We start from the raw sequence: 12,696 nt of genomic DNA on the forward strand, positions 1-12,696 counted from the left end.
AGCACAGGATTCATCTTCAGGTTGGAATTTTTTGTTTGTTTTCCTCAAGACCAGTGTAGCCAAAACCCTCCGGTATGCACAAAAGAGAAAAGGACCCCTGCCAGTCTACTAGTAATGTTGCTGTTACGTTTGAATCTTTTTTTATTCGGAAAAGAAGCTTTTGAGTATGGAAAGAGGAGCTTTTAAAAGACAGGATTTTACAGGAAAGTATGACCAAACTTGGGGGTGGGGTGGAGGTGGCGAATTCACTCCTTTATGTCATACGACCCAAACAAGCTACTTAAGCATCCCTGAAGAACCCTCTAAAAGTACTCCCAGGCCAGTACTGAGATGTTGCTACAGAAGTACAGAGTGCTAAGTTTTAGCAAGCAGCTACAAACCCCCTGTAAACCCACAGGTATGCTTCCATTGCAATCCTCCTTCCGGAAAACCTTCCAGCCTGATACTTCAGCAAGTTAACCAGTCTTCAGGGTACCAGCACATGGGCTGAATGTTTTTCCCAGTCACCTTTATTGGCAGAACTTCAAATTTCAAGGAACGCTTTCTCAACAGCCTCACTGCCACCACTTCCAACAGCTGAAGGTGGCAGCTAGTACAATTAACCAGCACAAAACCACAAGACACTAGTGGTAATACATAGTGAGGAAGAAGAGAAGGAGAGTGCAATCCTCTCAATCAAAGAGTGGCCCAAAAGGTCCAATAATACGATTTACCAGGAAAAGACAGTCACCGTGTTGAGGTCAGATGCTGTGACAGCACCACAGCTCTCTCCCTCATTAATACAGTGAGCATCTCATGGCATACAGTGCCAAGGGAGGCAAAGATCATAAGGACACTTGTTACCCCCGACATGAATATTCAACAGACAGAAAATGAAGAAATGAGCTGTAAAAGCCTAGCGTGAATTTTAGAAACCATGGAGGTCCTGGATCACCAGAAGAGCTTCCTATGGGAGGCAGGGGACTCTCTTCACAAGAAAGGAAAAACTTAAGCCCTTAGTAAGCCTAAGCTTCTTCCCAGATTCCCTGTATGCCATTCTAGGATCCCTTATTGCAATGGGTCAGCCTAGGTAACCAGAAAGGCTGCCCTCCAGCCCCCGCACAGAACAGCAAAGGGGAGTTTGTTAGCAGGCGGCAAGGGTGCGTTGCCCCGATTACCTCAGCCCATCCGTCCGGACGGGTACGTGAGCACACAACAAGAGCAGCTTCAGGGGCAGCATCTGAAAGAGCAGCTTGTGAAAGCCTGAGCACGTGGCGTGACAAACCTCCCCCAGAAGGCTGAGGAAGGCAGCTGCCAGCAGAGCAGGCTCCATAGCAAACCACTCGCATCCTCCTACACCAAGACTGCTTCTCCAAGAGGAACAGTGTGTGTGGGTGGGTGTTTTCAAGCACTTACTCACCGTGCTGATACCTAGCAGAACCACTAAATCCAAACGGTATAGCTCACAGATTAGCCAGTGGACAACAGCAGCTTTCAGGCACTAACAGCTTGGGCTGAATTTCAACCAGTTCCTCAGACACCAATAACCACATGCAGATGCCCCAGCAGCTCTCCAACTAGAGACATCCACTTGACTTTGATCATACGTAAACACATTCAAACAGGCAAAGGTGCTACCTTCTCATCCAGCAGGGCGCGAGCCCTCGCTACCAGCACCTCACTGCCTCAGGCTCTGCCGCAACGCTGAGAAGAGAGAGATGAGAGCAAAGGAGCTGCCCGTACCCAGCCACGTACCTGCCGTGTCCCAGACACCCAGAGTGAACCAAACCAACGCCTGGCCAGACATCCACACCACAAGCCCAACCCAGCACCCTCAGGAGCCAGTAGTAGCTGAATTGGATCTGGAAAGCAGTTGTAGCTGGTGGATCCAGTAGCTGCTCAGGACTGGGTTTGCCAAGCGCACTGCCAGCGCACCAAGCTGTCTGCCTCCACGCCATGATTTTGCAGAGTGGTGGGGTATCCTCAAAGGAGCCAATGAAAATATTAACTTGCTTATTCAGGATTAAAAAAAAAACCCACCCCCACCCAAAACCAAACAAGAAACTACCATCTGCTCACGTTGGGGCAAAACCAAAGCAGGGTTTCCTTAATCTATTGAGCAAATCGGCAGGTTGGGAAGGAGGGCAGTGAGAGAAGAGCACAAAGGGGACAACTTAAGTTAAAAGATGATGGGAGGAAGCTGCTGCTGAGCTGTCCCCATGGACCTGCACAGCATGGCACACACGCCAGACACAGATGCCAACAGAGCAGGGGCAAGGTGGCTTCTGCGGGCACCTATGGGTGTTGCACCCAGCTGCCAGCAGCCCAAGTGGCATCACTTATCCGCACCCAGCTCAACACAGACCCATGACCAGTTTGAGAGAGTCAGGGATGCTGCTGAAGCCAATCTTACAGTCAACACCTCCACAGCTGAGCAGACTACTGAGGCCAACAAGCCCCGTGGAAGCAGACCTGCATGGTTCAAGATAATAACTTAGAGTCCGCTCTCACAGCTGGAGATAGGACTCTACACCAAGCCCCGAGCAATAAGCTGCCACCCATGTGGTACATACACTGTGTCTGGCTCTGCACCTTAAGGGACATGGCCTGGGGCGTAAGACCTGTCCCTTATGCTTAGGCCACAGCTGGTCCCCATAGGCTTGCTGTGCATGTAAGAAGCAAGGACTTGAGGCTCTCCTTTCCCCAGGCTCAGCAGAGGAGCACACTTTTGCCAAGAGCCATGCACCACCAGGGAGGACTGCAGGCAGACTGCACCAACGCATGTGCGCAACCTGTCTCCTCATGCAGGCAGCGGCAGCAGCACTGCTTCCAATGCAACCACCGCCACCACGAGAAGATACTGTCCTGCCTCTTTCTCCCTGCCCCAACGCACCTTTCTTCTGCCACCACAAGCTTTTGTAACCCTTAAGCACCAGAAGGGCAGTTACAAATGCTGCAGAAATGGAGCTGGGCTAGATAATCCAGGAAGACCAACATAACACACAAACTATAAAGCTACACAGATCACAGAGATACAAATTACCAGGTCCAGCATTCAGATCCCTGTGCAACCGGACAAGATTTCTTTGGGAGGGGCGAGGAAGGATCAGACTGTTGACAGGATATTTTTTTTTGCAGCAGCATTAGTTTTAAGAAGTGATGTGAAACTATGAGCAAACATTATGTAATTGAGGGGTGCACTGAGTATTTATGAGGAAGGCTTAACTGCTTTCATAAGTTTCTACACAGTTGAGGTTGTATTTAGGATTTAAGGAGTTTCAAACAAGTCAGTGGGGACAGGACGACACCAAGGCGTGCTTTACTTTCTGAACACAGCAGCCAGGAGCAAGACCAGGAGCTTACCCTGCACGCAAGAGTGAAACAAGCACTCAGCGCAGAGACATAAGGGATGAAATACCAGTCTCCCCCAAATCCTGAGCTACGGGGTGCCCATTAGCCTCCAGCTCAAGCTATTGCCCCACTCAAGCACTCAGGAACATCATAGCAGCTGGCAATGTATGGTACCCTGGATTACCACTTCCACTCCCTGGGAGTAGCATAACCCGCAACAGCGACGCATTTCCTCTTCCCAACATCCATGTATGCTATGCCTCTGGTTAGTCTGAGCCTCAAAATAAAATAAAATATATGCAGGAACTGGCAGGTATGGCAAGAAGTTTATAAGAGCCTACATTTTCAAAAGATAATTTAAAACCTGACCACGCATCAAATAAGGCCAGAGTCTTTAGACAAGAAATTACTGAAGTTAAATTAATAGTTATGAAGTAACTAAGTGTGGGGTGGCAGTTTTTATTGTTGTTGCTGTTTGTTGGGGGGGTTGTTGGTTTTTTGGTTTGTTTTTTTTTTTTGGTTTTTTTGGGGGGTTTTTTTTGGGGGTGGGGTGGGGCGGAGGAGATAAATTGGTTGGTTTTTTAAAAGTGAAAGCTAAGAAATGCAACTTTAATTCCAAGGAAACAACAGAAAGCGTTCAAAGCTTCTACTGGCAGCAAACTTCAGTGCTGCAATAGGACTTTCCATTTAGATGCAGCTGCCATGAAACATCAGTATTCAGCTCCTGTTCCCACAGCAGCCTGGTAGGGTGCTCTCTCAGGAAAGAGGACCACCTCTTACTTGACCCCCAGCAGGGGACGAGATTAACGCAGCCAGACTTTGAATGACGTTTGCCATTTGAGTCAATACAGCAGCTTTTAACTTCTTCTAGGGTTTCTTTCACAATGCTTCAGCGCGTGATTTCCCTGCAAGCCTACAGGGACAGGCCTGAAGAAGCAACATCGATGCTACCAGACCTCTGCACATAGAGGAGTTAACAGCTCTCTTGAACTACAGCCCAGCCCCCCCTGCAAGCATCCCTCCACCACGGGGCATCCCCCAACCAGCCTCACCCCAGCAAGCTTTGCACAAGCAAGAGCTACCTCATTTTATAGCTAGCACCCCTATGAACAGCGCTGGGCCGTAGTGATATGGTCCACAGCTGAGCGTCAAAAATCCAGCCCCAACCAGGATGCAGATGACCCTCTGTGAGGACTCGGAGAGCACACGCCAGCGTCAGCAGCCCCCAAGCCACAGCTAAGGTCCTTACGGTGGACCAGGGCCTGTTCTGCTGTCAGCTGGGGAATAGCTCTCCCCAAACCATCAGCTGAGGTCCCCACTTGACCTGAACTGCACATGGGGAATTTAAGCACAGAGGTTCATTTATGGGGACTAAGTGCTGAAGGAGGAATTAAATCATAAACACCATCACCGCCCTCAGTTTTGTGAGAAAAATAATTTTCTTTAACTACCATCCAGCTCCCTATTAACTCCACCTTATTCCAGTAGGGTAGGGTCAGAAATCAGCTTCCAGTTTTCTTGGACATTAGTTGGTTGTGCTGTACAAGAACTGTAAATTCAGTTTCTTGCACTTTTAACCAAAAGTGAACTTCCTCCATTCCCCCAAAGGGCACACAGCTAACTCCTTCACAGAATATTTGTATTTCATCATTCACCACAAGAAATGGATGTCAAAAGTTGAGGGGGTGGATTTTTTTTTTTTTTCAGCATTTGAAGATAAAAGTATTTCATGGCCACAGAATTTGTTCAGCAGCTTAGGGAGACCATCTGTCTCTGTGGGTGGTACACACAGGCGCTTTGGAGGGCACCGACTGCAGGGGTAAAGAAATTACATGACAAACCCCTAAAGTACAGGGTAGGCTGAAGCACATGCTGTTCCTGTACTTCTGGGCAGTGTCGATTTTGAAAGATGAGCCAACAAGAAGGGAAATCCCTGCAGATGAAACCAATGGCATTTCCTCCTCGCCATGTCTTTCAAAAGGACAAAGCCCAGCAGCTCCTCATCAGGGACCAAGTAATACCGTACTAGCCAGGGGGATTAATAATTGACAGTGGGCCCTTCAATTACAAGTAGGTTTGTAAACTTTTAAAGTATTAACCATTCAAAAAATGTGAGACTGCTCCAGGGTACAACCACCACCCTGCACCACTCACCAACGCTGCCTGGTGCAGCTGCAGGAGCACAATGTAACTGGTACCTGGGCTGTGACCTAGTGCACCCAGCTCCACGCTCCTGCCGGTGAAAAGGAGGAGAGCGGTGGTGTGTGCACAAGGGGCACTGGGGCTGATCAAAGCCCAGGGTGAAACAAGGGAGGAGAGTGGGGTAGAAAGATGACCATGGGCACTGCAGTTCCTTGAGCTCTGTCATCTGTATCAAAACAAAGAGCAGCTCAGTGTGTACAGCCATAACATAACACCTTCTGCAAAGCATAAGCAGAAAGGCAAGAGGCCGGGGAAACATGCTGCTTTCAGAAAAGCAAAGAACGCCCAGGCTTTACCACATCAGAAACTCCCAGAGGAGTCGTGCATGCAGTCAGATACTGACAGTCCATCCTGGACTTTCCCCTCCCCTCTCACAAGAGGCACCTGGCACTCCTGGAGCCTGCTGTTCACCACCGTCACAAACATACATCCTCTTGATGAGGTGCCGCTCTGACCCAAGGAAGAAGTCCTCGCTGAACTCTGCTGACAATGCACCTCATGCACCAGCAGCCAGACCTTCGTAAAACAGAACAAGGCACCATTCCCATAACTCACCCAGCGCATCAAAGGAGACTACTCCCTACTTGGCAAGGAACGGCACACATTTTTTTTTTTCAGAGGCTACTGGAAAATTCCCTTCTGCAATTCCATGGATACCCTCATGGCAAGAGCAATCAGGTGAACTGCCCCCTGCAGCACCATCCTCCTAGAGGACAGGCAGCAGACACAGGCAGGAGCAGGAAAGGTATAGCCCGTGACTAAGAATGACTAAGAATGTGGTTGGAAGTCTTTTCCCATTAAGTCATAACTAGTTCAGCCCCAAGTCAGCCCTTCCTTCCCTGCTTTATGGCTACTCCACAGCATGGGGTGTTTGAAGGGTGCTAATGCTCCACTGCCCATGGACGCAGCTGCGGACAGAGTTCTGCAAGCTCAGGAATGGGAGCATGGAGAAGCAGCCCAGCTGCAGAGATGATGAACTGCAAAACGGTGGCTGTAAACACCCACTTAGGTGAAGTGCTGGAAGTCACTGGCTTGAAGGTCACAAGTCTGACACCTTTCAGTGATAAAAGACACTGTTCTGGAGCAGACACTCAGTTTCTTCAGGAGCTTCACACTTGCAGATGTAATTAGCACCCACTTAGCTGGCTATCCCAGAACTTCTTGGGAGGACTGACTATTCAGCCTGGTGCTCATCAGGCTTGGTGATGGGTGGGACACACAAATGCTCATCAGGGTGCCTTGTACAGATTTCAGGGCAGAGAAGATGCATTCAGGAACACAGTTAATTTGATACAGGCTGGAGACTCTAGTGACAGGGCTGCTCTGCAAAGTCACTAGTCTGTGGAACATGCTGTCCTAGGAAGCTCCTGTGATCAAGGCAGCAGGACAGTTAATAAGATGCTTTGCCACAGAACAAGGTAAAAAAACCTCATCAGCTCAATCCCTTTCATCACAGTGTTTCTGACTACGGAGATGGTGAGGGTTGAAGAAGCTCCAAGGAGAAAGGAGGGTCAGTGCAATTCCCCTAGTCCCCAGGAACACAGACCAAGCGAACCGCACACAGGGTAGAGGAAGAGCCCAGGAGCCCAGAGTGCTCCCAGCTGGGTTTAGCTGGGCAGGTACAGCATTGCACGAGCATGCACCAATGCTCGTTCTGCAGTCCCACTTCTGACAGCCCGACTGGAAACAGAAATAGCTCACAAGCACATGGGACCAGTCACACTATGAATGACCGATGCAATTAGACACACATTATGAAATTCCTCCACCAGAAAACAGCAATATTTCAGCAGCTCTTGCCTCAGGCAAGAGATCCAGCTGCCTATACACATGGTTAAGCTGATGCATTTCACCATGCTAGCAACAGAAACAAAGGTGTCTATATGCCACGGAAGCTTTCCTTTTGAGGGGCAGGGAGATTTTAGGACAGCGTAACAGAGAGCAGTGTTGATACAACTCCAGGCAAGAGCGCTCTGCACAGTTCCAATGGTGACCAGGTGTTCTTCATTAGAAAAATTTCACCCTTGATAAGGGGAGGCACATTTGAGCAACAACTCTTTGTTGCAAGATCAGATGCGTGAGGCTTACAAACACAGGCTGGAGTATGAAGCAGCTTATTCCCGCTCCTTAGCCCTCCATGTACTCCCTCGCTAGGGAACACAGGCCCAGTGCCACCAAGGGACACGGACAAGAGAGCGCTCATCAGTTTAGATCCATAAACAGACAGCCCAGAAATCAGTTTTATAAGCAACAGGTTCAACAGATAGAAGACTGCCAACCCAAAGCAGCTGGGACAAAAGCAGCATCAGTTTCTACCGTGCAATTCTGTTTCAGCTCTGGTTTGTATTGAAGGCAAGGGCTCAGTGCCACCTAGGCAAGAGCTGCTCTGCTGCCTCCTGCTCAGCTGGGAGGCAGGCCAAATGTTTTCCTCCTCCACAAAACATAAATGCATCTACTTTGTCTTGTGAGCAAGTGCAAGCCATGCGATTTCTCAGTAGGGTTATCAATAGTTCCTGCAGGGAAGGTCCAGGCTCTTCAGAGACAGGTACCTGTTCCGAGGAAGCAGCTGCTCCCTTCCCAGATTTGTAAACCACAGTTCAATGAACATCCATCCAAATGCAGATGGGCAACACAGGTACAGGCAACATACGGGCAATGCTCTAACAGACTTTTTCCATACAGAGCTGCTATTTGAGTACTAAACTTCTCTTGATTAGACGGGCAGAGAACATCAGCCAGCTCACAGCCGTCCGCACTCCGATTCCAAAGGTATATGGAGGCCTTCCCAGCCAGCTGGTTCACAAAGGAAAGCCCATACCAGCAAGGACAGAAAAGCAGACTGAAACTCTCAGTGCTTCATACAACCTGATGCATGATGAACTATCGTGGCCCTGCTCCTCATATTCCTACCACAAGGATGAGCAAAGGGGAGGAGAAAGACCCATTCTCAGACTTCTAACCTCAGAAAACCAGGACTGTACTGCAGCCCAGCATTCAGGCTACGTGTAAGATCAGTAATTACCACACGTGTTTGAAGCCATTCATTTTCTTGAGCTGTCTAGACTAGCAAAGCTCTAGGGTGGGGAAAGAGTATTTACTGGAGAGGAAGGGAATATGTTTAGCACCCTAACTACAGAAAAGGAGGGTTTTCTCCAGCAAGATCCTTCCTACTCAGCTTGAGCCATCCAGAAGGTACTGTACTGTAGGTGACAGGTGCCATCGGTGTCCCTGCCTGTAGGGACAAACCAAAGCCTCAGCTGCAAACCCAAGCCTCAGCTCACATAACTATAAGCCTTGCAACTGAAGAGTTATCTACTGTCGCTCTCCCCCACCTTTGTTTCCCTTTCTTGTTGCTTTCAAAAGTGTTGCCAGCATTCCCACCCAACCTCCTGCATTTTCGCAGGCTTGACCTTTCTTGCAGCTACTCTGTTCCCTGCTCTTTACCCATTCATACCACCATAAAGCATTCTCCTCCCATGGCAACCCTTCCTTCCAGGAGCAGCAGAGCAGTCAGTGAGCTGAGACTTGGCACCACATCCACTGGGACTCCAATTTAATTTTTACCTCCCCCCCAAGCTCCTGAATCAATGCCAAAGGAGCGCTCGTTTTGGCAGTCAAGTCTCCCAGAAGGAAGGTTACAGCCAAAATGCTGGGGGTGGGACCACGCCAGCCTATTAATAGGTTGATTATAGTATGAATTTGGGGAACTACTCCCAAATATGCTTACCCTCCTGGACCGAGGGCCCTCAGGGGTGGAGTGGAATACCTAACTCAGCACTTTGAGCTTCTTTACTGTGTCTGGAGCCAGGGAGGGTGGAAAATCCTGTCCGTACCCTGCCTGGCAAAAACATGGTTTTCCAGAAGGGTGGCTGAGCTATTGTTTTCTTCCCTTCTCCCCCAGAAAGCCTGTTTCCCTCATACTTACACGGCAGCTCCTTCCACCTCATCAGAAAAGACCTTGAATTTGAAAGCTTCCACCTTGGATTAAAAAGGTTGATATCAACAATTTTCCTGTGGAAAATCCAGAGCTACTCCAAGAAGCAACACTGAACAAGGTAAGATGTGTCAAGAGCCTTCTTGCCACCAGCTCCTCCAGAGCACACTGGACCGTTGAGGAGGACGGACTCCTTGGGCAGCCAGGGAGCAAATCGGTTAAGCCATTTCAGAGCACGAAGGTGACAAAAAGCTGGACTGAGGCAGCAAGGTTTTGATTTCAGGAGGCAGGCAGATTGCTATACCCGTGAAAGCATGCTTCCTTCTTCCAGGTGGCAGCCCACAACCTAAAGGCCCCTTTCAAAGCGCTGGGGTGAGGCAAGCTTGTAAGGTGGCAAGCAGAGAGCCCAGAGGCAGCAATGAGTAGCATATGCATACCTTACCCTAGCTACAAGCACCTCTGCAGCACACCCACAGGCTGCTTCTCCAGCCTCCTTGAATAATCCACTGTCCTTGCATGTCTCCGCATTTTCCCATCAGCAGACCTCCCGCTCCAGCCCCAGCAAGAAAGCCAACCAGAGGCAGAAGGCAGCCCCTTGCAACTCTGACTGGCATTTCACCACCAAGCATGTCAAGACTTTGACGGCAGCTTCATTAAATTATGCTGCAAAGATGTTCAGAAGTTCCCAAATTTCTTATGTTTTACATCAATACCACACAATCCTAAGCCTTGAGAAGTTGAAGGAGATGCCACCTGCACTCACTTCTCAGTGTTTGTCACATTGGAACAGCACTCTGGATCAAGACCAGCAGCTCTCACCATTTATGCACCAGTGACTCTCCCTGTTGCTTGTAGCGAGCGAGGGGGAGAGAATGAACTCTCCCTTAGATGGGAGACACTTGGCCACTGACCAAACTTGCAGAGTTTTACCTTTACATTAGTAAAGATGGAAAGACACACAGGCTTCAAAACACACATTATACTAATCTGCCAGAAACTAAAGAAAAAGCAACACTAGTTTACCATCATTAGACATGTTTGACGAGACTCTCCTGTAACACAAGACACTGAAGCATCTACATGCCGCATGGTTTGGATTCAATATGCCAAACAAAATTGCAATCAGCTTGCCAACAAACGAGAAGTTACTAATTTTCATACATCTCAGATTTCACCCTGGTTTTACAACTTTCTGCTGCCCTTGCATCACCCAAGGCACTTCAAAACCCTGCTGCAGAAGGAGAACTGGAGAGAATGCTGTTTCTAACAAATGCTATTAAATATATAGGCTTTGATTTTAGAGCAAATTCTTTGCCTCCACTGGCAAGAGTAGTACATGGTTAATGCCAGGCATGCAGACTTTGGCAGGTATAGGATCTTAATTCCCCAAACACAAACCTATGAACTACCACCAAGCAACCAGCAAACTCTCAAACCAAACCTGCACAGCATGTGTATATACAGGTATATACATACATGTGCTGAACTTTCTGTGCAGAATTCACTTACGAGAGAACCGCCCTGGCACACCTCGAGGCACAAAGCTGTGGCACAGGGGAACTCTTTGGTAGTCTTTCCATCTCCCTAGTCTTAAAGGCTAGGCTGGATCTGTCACCACAGAAGAATTTCTAAGTTTAAAAAAAAAAAGAAAATAAATTGGTTTCACAAGGAAACCAACAGAGATTAGCTCTTTTTTTTTTTTTTTTTTTTAAACCCTGAAGGTGACTCCACATTAGGTCCATGGGAACACTTCCATTACAGAAGAGGGGCTCTCCTTCACATTTTACAGAGAAGGAAAATACAGCAGAGTCCAGATCTAGTTCACCCAAAAGGCCATGAGTTCTTCCATTAAACCATAAACAACATCCAGGAATCAACTCCCAGATTTGAGCTTCACCCACTAAATCTGCTTCAAAGCAATTCCATTGCTAAGCTAATGGCTGCAGGAGACTGTTCCTACATCCACTTAAACCAGCAGACACTAATCTCTCCATCTGCAACAGATATGCATGCCATAGGGGTCTGGACAGGATAAGCAGAACAGATGTTTAAGTGCACATATGGTCTGGGGAGTCATCTTCAGAGCTCAGCTACCAGCTTCACAGGGCACAGGAACTAAGAGATTTCTAGAGAGCTTCACAGGGCACATACTAAGGAGACAGACACCTGCTGCTTCTTGTACCTTTGCTGAGGAAAGCATTAACCCCAGCAGGAAGGTGGAGGCAGGCAGGCACGTTGTCATACCTATGGATATTGCACTGCTCCCAAACACTCCCAGATACATCTGACCCAGCAAACTGATCCATACCTATGGCAAAAAAAAGCACATCAAGCTACAAAACCAAACTAGAGGCAGCATAGCACTGCCAAAAAAAAACACCACCCAAAAGCACCTACATGTGCCTCAGTACTCATTAAAAATATTATTCCTAAATGCCTGAAGTGCTGGGAGATTTTAGCTGCACCAAGGCAACTGCTTCAGCAGGACAAAATGCAATTTCCCTCAAGCCAACACAAAACTGTAGAAAAACGCTGATTTTGGAAACAAGGAAAGACCCCCCCGTCACTGGAATCGGCCTTCAGATCCCAGTGTATGCCCGGGTCAGCCCTTCAAGGCAGCCCCAGCCTGTGTCAGCAGCAGGCTGCAGAGCACCAACACCTGAACGAGCATTTCCACCAGTTGCAAAAGGCGTAGGCAGGCTCCAAATGACGCTGCTCAATGCGACCCAAGGAACACCCTCATCCACGTTCCTCGCACAACTCTTGGCTGCACAGGGCAACGAGGGCAAACAGACGTTTTCAACAACAAATTAGGTTGCTGAATGCTTTCTCACACCGGGCACTTGCTCCTTCCCCCAGCCCCTGCCACACGGACTGGCCTGCTGCGAGGTGCTCCGCGTGGCCCAAAGGGCTGCTCTCAACGTGGCACCCGGCCCGCACAGCCAAAGAGCACAAGCCAGACATGGCTACGCAAGGAAGCCTCTCCCCTCCTCTCCAGCAAGGAGACAGGGCAAGAAGCCTAGAAAAAGATCTTAAAGACCTCACCAGGCTTAGCCCAACGACCAAGTGAAAGCTGTGCCATCAGCTCTTTTCACTTACAGAAACGCACCGGACCCTCTGAAGCAGGGCCAACCTCTCCCGCACTCACAGAGATGGAGAGATTCAGTTTGGTAACTTTGGAGAGACTCTAGGACACCCCTGGGGGAAGAATCAGAAACCAGCAACATCAC

General features: G+C 48.7%; 1 protein-coding gene across 1 annotated transcript in view; it reads right to left on the reverse strand.

Moving 5' to 3' along the window:
• Nucleotides 1-12,696, reverse strand: part of VANGL1 (VANGL planar cell polarity protein 1) — a 46,321-nt gene that overhangs the window by 19,753 nt on the left and 13,872 nt on the right. The window lies entirely within an intron of this gene.

The sequence above is a fragment of the Falco naumanni genome, chromosome 5 (assembly GCF_017639655.2).
Source record: "Falco naumanni isolate bFalNau1 chromosome 5, bFalNau1.pat, whole genome shotgun sequence".
NCBI lineage: Eukaryota > Metazoa > Chordata > Aves > Falconiformes > Falconidae > Falco > Falco naumanni.